The 8,880-nt window shown below is 44.6% G+C and overlaps 1 protein-coding gene across 9 annotated transcripts in view; it reads right to left on the bottom strand.

The window, feature by feature from the left end:
* The window catches only part of TEAD1 (TEA domain transcription factor 1), a 268,937-nt gene that overhangs the window by 188,884 nt on the left and 71,173 nt on the right, over nucleotides 1-8,880 (bottom strand). The window lies entirely within an intron of this gene.

Genomic DNA, 8,880 nt, shown 5'->3' on the forward strand with positions numbered 1-8,880 from the left:
AGTTCATATTTTTAAAACTACCAACTCACCACATAAAGAAATACACTACATTTGGTCAGATCCTAAGAAGTATTTCAAAAGGCCCATCTCAGCCCCATGCCGGAGGGAATGCCTACAAATGGGTCTCATGCTGTCCAGGTGCTGCTGGTCCTTGGGTGGCGAGTCTATAGGTCATTCCTGGGGAGTCATATTTCTTACAAAAGCTGGTGGAGACTCACTCAGCGTTACCAGCTCACTGCCGCCCAGCGTAGTGGTATGTTGGCTCTGAACTGACCCGAGGCCCAGCAGCTGACCTGCCCAGATACAGCTCCTTTGGCTGCTGAGAAATCCTAGTTTAGCTGCATCAGAAGCAGCCCTCCCCACTCCACAAAGAGAAACAGTCCTGGGCTGCCTCCTCCAGTTTCTATGACTTAGGAGTGCGCCTCCCATTGTGGCCGTGCCTCCGTCTACCCTGGATTATTCTACAGCATGCTGGGGGAAAGTAAGAACAGGCATATCCATAGGTCACTTCTGGTTGGGTCATAAGCCAATCAACCATGAAAACTGGAAAAAGATGGCATTTGAAAGTGCTGAACTGTGAGGTCCAATCTCTGCTCTGGGTCTTTGACTAGGTACACTGGCATTCAAACGCCCTCTAAAGATCCAAGGGATCCATGTGACTATCAACAGCACCACATCAGAGAATCGAAAAGCTAGACTCCAATATGCCCAGAAGGAAAAAACTGCTCTTTCCTGCCAACTTAGAGTACGATCAGTCGCTCAGTCGTGTCCGACTCTTTGCAACCCCATGGGCTGTAGGCCTCCAGGCTCCTCTGTCCACAGCGTTTCCCAGGCAAGAATACTGGAGTGGGTAGTCGTTCACTTCTTCAGGGGAATCTTCCCAACCCAGGGATCAAACCCAGATCTCCTGCATTGCAGGCAGATTCTTTACCTTCTGAGCCATCAGGGAAGCCCCAACTTAGGGTAACCAAGACCCTAACGCGTGATGACAAATTTTGTTCCTTTCCATCCTCTCAAGCATCACAAATCAGAATTTTACTTTTTTGTATGAGTGATAGTCTGGCCCATCTTACTTTAAATACTTACTTCTAATACATCTGATCAGACTGATCTCATATCAGAGAGTATACGTGAGTATTTTCTGAGTCCCAACGCTTGATCATAAAATACCTTGGGAGCAGAAATAGAGCTTATGTGACCTTTAGGACCAAGGGTAGTGGTATGCGGAACCAGGACACTGGATACTTGAGGGACAAGAGAGAACAACAGGTAGAACTAACCACTTCTGTTACTATTCCATTTCATCCGTAGTGATTCCACAGTTAATTTAGAAAAGCGTATCCCAAAAGCCCCAGATAAACTTTAACTGAATTATGCTTTTATGTGACGCCATCAGCATACTCAGAAATATTGCATGAATTAGTCACTGGATGTACTCCAAGGAGTATGTCCTTCATCACATCACACAGAATGCTCTTTACAAAGGTCCCAAAGGAAAGTTCAGTAACCAACAAAACACCATGTGCTTTTCACCTCATGTTCACCCAACCAGGCGTCCTCGCTGGCTGCCAAAGAAAGAGCCCTGAGCCCACTGGCAGGTTTCTCAGAGACAGCCCAGAGGTCACATGGTCAGCAGCTTTGGTTTCATTCCCAAGCCCACATTAGGTCCCTACCTCGATTCTCTTCTTTTTCTTCCTTCTTTTCCCTACTTTTTAATGTATGCTATTTTACTTGCAAGCTGCCTTAGATCAATCCTGAAACAAGACAGGATAGCATAACAAAGGGGAAATTATTTCCATTTTCTTTGTATTATCTGTCAATTCAATGTGATTAAAGATTGAACCCCCTACCCCACACCTCCCCCAACTCATGTGCCAGGCACTAGAGAGATAAAATAAGCATGCTCCCCTCCTACCCTCATGGCACATCCTTCCAGCAGGGAGACAGAGAAATAGGTTACTTATCCTTCAAGACTCCAATCCCCTTGCAGGGAAGCTGATCGGCCTCCACCATCCCACTCCCTCTGTGTTCCTACAGGAAGCACCTCTGCTCCTCAGGACAAATGGAACCCCTCACTCACTGCATAGGAATGATCCTGTCCTTGTGGCAAATCAATCTTGTTTGTAAGATCTTTAAGGCTTAGATCCATGCCTGCAGTCTTTTTCCTTGGCGTTTCCTTGGCATATCCTTGGCATTTAATGAAGCTATGGCACACAGTCAATGTTCCCCCAAAATAATGACCTGATGGATGCCTAAAATAATGAGCCCATGGGTGAATAAACGAATGAACAAGGGCATGAATATAACAAGGCAAAAAAGGAATAAATCAAGTGCTGCTGGAGCACAGAAATAGGAGCTGATTCTGTCTCTCTGGTCAACCAGGGCCTCATGGGAGGTGGTGCTTAGGCTGGTTTTGAAGCCTAAGTAGGATTTACACAGCCAATTATGAAAACGCTCACAGAAGCCTACACTGAGAAGGGTATCTGTGGAAATGATATGGTGAAGAAACGACAAAGCACGATAACAGAAAGGTATACTGAGCCTGATCACAAGGGACCAGACACTTAGCAACAAAAAGTTTGGGCTGTTCCACCCAATCAAAAAAAAAAAAAAAGAATTAGCAGAAAACCTTTCTCCATTTCTCCAAAGAGGACATACAGATGGCCAACAGGCACATGAGAGATGCTCAACATCACTAATTATTACAGAAATGCAAAGCAAAACTACAGTGAGATAACACCTCACACCACTCAAAATGGCTATCATCGAAAAACCCACAAACAAATGCTGGAGAGGGTATGGAGAAAAGACAACCGTCCCACGCTGCTGGTAGGAATGTGAATTGGTATAATCACTACGGAGGACAGTTTGAAGGCTCCTTAAAACACTAAAAACAGAGCTACCATGTGACCCTGCAATTTTACTCCTGGGCATGTGCTGTGCTGAGCTTAGTCATGCCCGACTCTTTGCAACCCTATGGACTGTAGCCCACCAGGCTCCTCTGTCCACTGAGATTCTGCAGGCAAAAATACTGGAGTGGGCTGCCATGCCCTCCTCCAGGGGAGCTTCCCAACCCAGGGATCAAACCCAGGTCTCTCACATTGCAGGCGACTCCTGGGCATGTATCTGGAGAAAAACACGGTCTGAAAGGGTATAAGCACCTCAATGTTCAGGACAGCACTGTTTACAACAGACAAGACATGGAAGCAACCTAAATGTCCATTGACAGAGGAATGGATAAAGAAGATAGAGTACACATATGCAATGGAATATTACTCAGTCACTAAAAGGATGAAATAATGTCACTTACAGCAACATGGATGAACTTACAGACTGTCAGACTGAGTGGAGTCAGACAGAGAAAGAGAAATATCATATATTACTAATATGGAAACTAGAGATATTTAAAAGAAATGATGCAAATCATATGAGGAATCTAAAAAGAAATGATACAAAAGAATTTATTTACAAAACAGAAACAGACTCACAGACTTAAGAGAATTTATGGTTGGTTACCAGGGGAGATGAATGGGGGGAAGAGATAGATAGGGACTTTGGGGCTGATGTGCACAGTCTGCTATATTTAAAATGGATAACAAGCAAAGTTCTACTGTATAGCACAGAGAACTCTGCTCAATGTTGTCTGCCAACCTGGATGGGAGGGGAGTTTAGGGGAGAATCGACAGATGTATATGTATGGGGGAGAATGGATATCTGCATATGTATGGCTAAGTCACTTTCCTGTGCACCTGAAATTATCACAACATTTTTAATCTGCTATACTCCAATATAAAATTGAAGGAAAAAAAAAAAAAAAAGCTTGAGCTGTTTCATGCCAAGGCCACAAGAAAACCCCAGCAACATTAGGAGTGTATAAGCAACTTTTAAAGGAAGTATGTATCTTAGTGTATGGTATGTGTTTGGGGGAATAAAGGATGAAGAATGGATAATTTTATAAATTTAGAATCCAAATTTTTTAATCCAAAGCATTATCAGTGAGGTTCAGGACCAAAAGAGTTCTCTAGACAAATTCAGGTGTTACAATGTGACATATACCTTAAGCACTCCAAATTTATAAAAAAAACTTTTAATGCACAAAAAGACAGTGACAGTTTATACAGGTGTGCTTGTTTAAGCAGTCCAGAGTCACAGGATTAACTTCACTCTGTGCCCAGTCACTCAGCTCTTCCAATACACCCTCTCCGACTTGGTCGTGGAGCACTCCACGTCCCTCGCTGACTGCGCAGTCATCCTGAACTCCGTGTGAGGACTAGGACACTATGCTCACACAGGGACATACATGTGTGTGCATGGCCCGTGTTCAAATGCCGGCTAATGGGAATGTGAGCAAGTATATCAATGAACCAAAAATGTATGACACAGCTTGTTCACAAATGTCCACCCGTTCCCAGGGTAGCTGACACAACGGAGTCCCCACCCCTCCAAAGAGGCACCTGCCATTTCACAGACGACACAGGGATGGAGCAGCTGCCACACTGGTCTTACACTGAGAGGGATGCAAACTCAGGGGCCAGTTAAAGCCTCACCCTCACCCCCATCCCTGCCCCCAAAATCAAAACCCTTGTTTTATACCCAGTGCAACCTCAACAGGAGAAAGATTCTTGGCAGGAAACCGGCTGAGGCAGAATAAGTATTATTCCCCCTTAGACGATACACCAGTCTTTCAAATTAACCAATATTACTTGAGCCCCTACTGGGTGCACAACACCAGCCCTAAGCAGTCCATAAGCGCATCAAGGGAATGCAGTGGGGCCAGAAGACCCCCAGGCAAAGAGAGTTCTGGACACAAAGGCTGAAGCACCCAATGCTGATATCAGGACAAACTTCTGCTTCATTTCTGTAAGCCCCTGGGAACTCTAAAGGAGAGCTGACCCTGAGCATGTCACCTGTCACCAGACTCCTCCCTCCTCATCCCGGACATTCCTCACCCCAGTGAATGAGGCAGCTGTAGCAAGCAAAACAGGCAAAGGGCCAGGGCTTGATTCAATCAATATTTCTGCACCTCCCCAGCAGCACTTCTGCAAGCTTGCGCCACACACAAGAGCAGTTTTCAGGGAAAAAAAATTGACAATAATAAAGGGGAGGGATGTGTATTTCCTTCTAGGATCTCTTCCTCCTGCAGATTCTGCTAACCTTGATAGAGGAAGAAGGAACTCCTCTCTCTAATCAAAATGCAACCCATTTCCAATTATATCTATGACTTGCCACTAAAGCCCTTCCAGTCTCGGACATTCACAATGACTCGGTCCAAATGACTAATGATGACTTTACTTCCAGGGTGAGACTTCAGAGGCCAAAAGGCCCAAAGGCAAAGCAAAGCAAACTTCACATACACACAGACCTGGCACACCAACCCTGACACCTTCAAGAACACTTCTGTATATTAACCATCTGCCTGGCTCTGAGCAATTCTTCTACTCAGAGAACCTGGCTGAATCAGCGCCCAAAGGAAGGCCATCATCTCAAGCTTCTCCATCCCTTTCCCTGCAACTTGTCACCAAGAATGTCCGCTTGGCCCCTCATCTCTCAACTGCATCCCCTCTGCTCCTCCCCAGCCCACTAACTTTACTCCTGTTTCACAGGCAGGACCTCATCACCGCTCTCTGAACTGGGCTGTCCCCTACATCCCCAAAATGCCACCACTACCAACAAGTTAGTTCTGCCAGGCTCCCAAGCCTGGAAGAACATTAGGATGAAATAGGTAGCTTCTTAAGAATATCGATCTCAGCCACGATACCAGAAGTACTGAATCAGAAGCCCCAGCTCATGTATTTTTAGCCAGCTTCTCCTATGCTATTCTACAGCCAGAGAAGTTTTCCCAGAATGCAAATATGGTTTTCATCCTACATTCATTTTAAATCTTTCAGCAGATGCCCACCCAGTCCAGAACCCAGTGCATAGCAGGACACCCACAGCCCTCACCACCTGCCACTAGCCTGCTTTGCAGGCATCTGTGTAGTCAGTCCCCCACAGCTAGGGACCAACCCCAAGGTGCCCAGACACAGCAGGCTGCCCGCTTCACCTCCTCAGCCACCTGGGTCCCTCTGCTCAGCCGCTTGTCTCACCAGCAATTTCATCTAAAGACTGTCTAGTGGTCCTTTCAAGACTAAAGTCACCTACCTCTCCTCTGGAAAACCTTGACAGCTTTCTCCACTAGGAGAAGTCACTTCCTTGTCCTCAAAGCACCTCAAGCGAACTTCCAACACCATACTTGGTACGCTTCATCAAAATTTCTCTTAAGATACTATCTCCAGCTGATCAGTAAGCTCTTTGACATTCCTATGTTTAGTACCTCTCAATACCAGATGAATTCCTGAAACTTAAAAAAAAAGTTTTGTTTTGTTTTGTTTTGTCTTTGCTAAATGCTTCCCTTTGTGGGCACTCCTACCATTCTAGAGAGCACACTGCGCATCTGGAGAGTCTATATGGCCAAACAGTTAAAAAAATATGTATGTATAAAATATACATACGGTTTTAGATTCCTAGAGGTTTTTATTTTGAGCTCTCCACTTGTTAGCTATGTCTCAGGGTGACGTGCGTATGTGCATGCATGCGAAATGGGAATTAACGTTACCTACCTGCTGAAAGATTAAATGATCCATACAAGTACAGATGTCTCAATCCTCAGTAGTCATTACATACGTTACTCATCTGTACGCTTACAGATCAGTGGGTATCTGTGCACACACAGCTGAGAACTGTGCCTGACACACTGCAGGTCCTCAGATAATTGTTGAACAAATGTACACAACTATAATTAATACTGCTTCTATATCTGTCATTCCTGCTACACTGCACATTTTCAGAAAACAGGGGTTCTGTCCCATTCATTTCTGTACCTCATTCCCTACCCCAGTGAGATGAAATTAGTTTAACATAAAATATTAATACAATCTTCATGACTATTAAGTAATTCATCCTTGTCTAAGGAATTACAAAGACAGCCTCAGGCATAGTCTAGATGAGACCCACAGAATGCATTAAAAAAAAACACAGTAGTTTCAAAACCTTCCTCCAGTCTCCAGAACCCCTGACTAGCTGGTCTCTGCTGGACTCCCAACTCAAAGCAGGGCCTATGACCTAAGAAGCCACAATCTCAGGTCTGAACTGTAACACGCACCCTTCCTCCCCCGTCTGTAGCATCACGACCCGGAGCCCCCAGCCCCCAACCCTGCTGGCCCCCAGCCCTGATGCTGCAGCTGCTCCGCCTGGGACACTGGGACACTGGATCATCAGATCGGAGCCCGGCTTTTCAGCTCACAGCCAGTTCACCCCCCGGGGGCCTGGGGGCTGCAGTCGCTGGCCAAAGTGTCAGGTTACCACAAAAATAACAGCAGGCCTACACCAGGAAGGCTTGCAGGCCAAGTGCAGAAGGGAAGAGGCGAGAAAGAGAAAACCAGGAGAAGAAAAGCAGACATTTGCATCTGAGTTGAAGAGGAACTGGGTTTTATAAAATGTACTTTAGATTCTTAAGTACATACACTCTTTTAACATCACCACTGCAGCCCCTGCAATAACTCATTTATTTAGCATCCAAGCCAGAGTAGCTTATATTTATATTATACTTAACTACTTTAAACGTGCTTTTAAAAACATTATTTTAAGGTAAGAAGGGGGGGAGGTTTTATTTGCTTATTTAATACCGTTTAGAAAAGTCAGATTTGGGTCAATGAAGATTTCAACAAGTATTCCCATTCAACAATTCCTCGGCTCTGATTTTCTCAAAACTACAACCAAACATGACAGAGCTAATTAAATGGGCCTAGAGAAGGAGGGACAGACCTTCAAAAAATAAAAGGCCAATAAAAAGCATGTATGCACTTTTTTTTTCCCTAAAATAAAATTACAGATAACTCTCACACTACCCTTGTGTAGAAACACTGCTGGCTTGATGTGGTCTGACCCAGCCTGGGTACTTCAAAGTTGACTTCAATCACTGCAGGGAGTTAGCAGGTTATTGAATCTCCATCCACTGTGCTTTCATCTTGGTTTACTCCACACTCTGTGCCTCTTTAACTGGCTCCTCGCAACTGTTTTATAAGAGGGTGGATAGAGACCCAGCTACAAGGAAACGAGGCCCTTCTTCCATTGGGCAGGTAAACCAGGGAGCAGGCAGTGGACCAGGTGGGTGAAGTTTCCCATTGTAATCTCTTACATGAGAGAGTCGCTGTGAATGCCCTGGCAGGGGAAGACAGCTAACTCTAACAGGCACCTTACCAGCCGGAAGGTGTTGAAAGAGAAGGAAGATTAAAAAAAAAAAAAATCCAAATTGGGGAGAAAATAAGGATTCTCTGTTCTCTTCTTTACAGTTAATTATGATGGAGAAAAGTTCCCCAACATCACATTATTTTGCAGTTATCAATGTTTGTTTCGTGTTAAAACATCAGGGTTACAAGTATTAAATGGTACAGCAATGTTCCAAACAGGACTCTATTGCAAATACTTAAAAGGGGGATGACGGGATTTTTAAAATGATAATCCTAGTGGCAGCCAATAGCAGCTGATAGACATGCAGGTAAGAAGATTCTGGTATCTTGTATTTTTTAGCTTTGAAGAAATAATAGCTCTCTCCCAATCCAACCAGTAAAAAAAAACTTCAGAGAAGGAGACTATAGTTTGATAGCTCAAACTACCAGCAGAGTTTGAGCTCTATAAATGTAGAGGAGCATCAAATCAACAGTGAAATGAGAGGCAGCTTCATTCTGCTTTAAAAGCAGTCAGAGTCGAGTTCCCAGAAGAGAGGACCCCATCCGGCTCACGCGGTCAGAATTCACACAACTCATGCAGGACACACCACACCGTGCAATTATCCACCAGCACTGCCACTGCTAAAAGATCTTTAATAATCCTGATTTTTAC

Source organism: Ovis aries, chromosome 15 (genome assembly GCF_016772045.2).
Source record: "Ovis aries strain OAR_USU_Benz2616 breed Rambouillet chromosome 15, ARS-UI_Ramb_v3.0, whole genome shotgun sequence".
NCBI classification, from domain to species: Eukaryota; Metazoa; Chordata; class Mammalia; order Artiodactyla; family Bovidae; genus Ovis; species Ovis aries.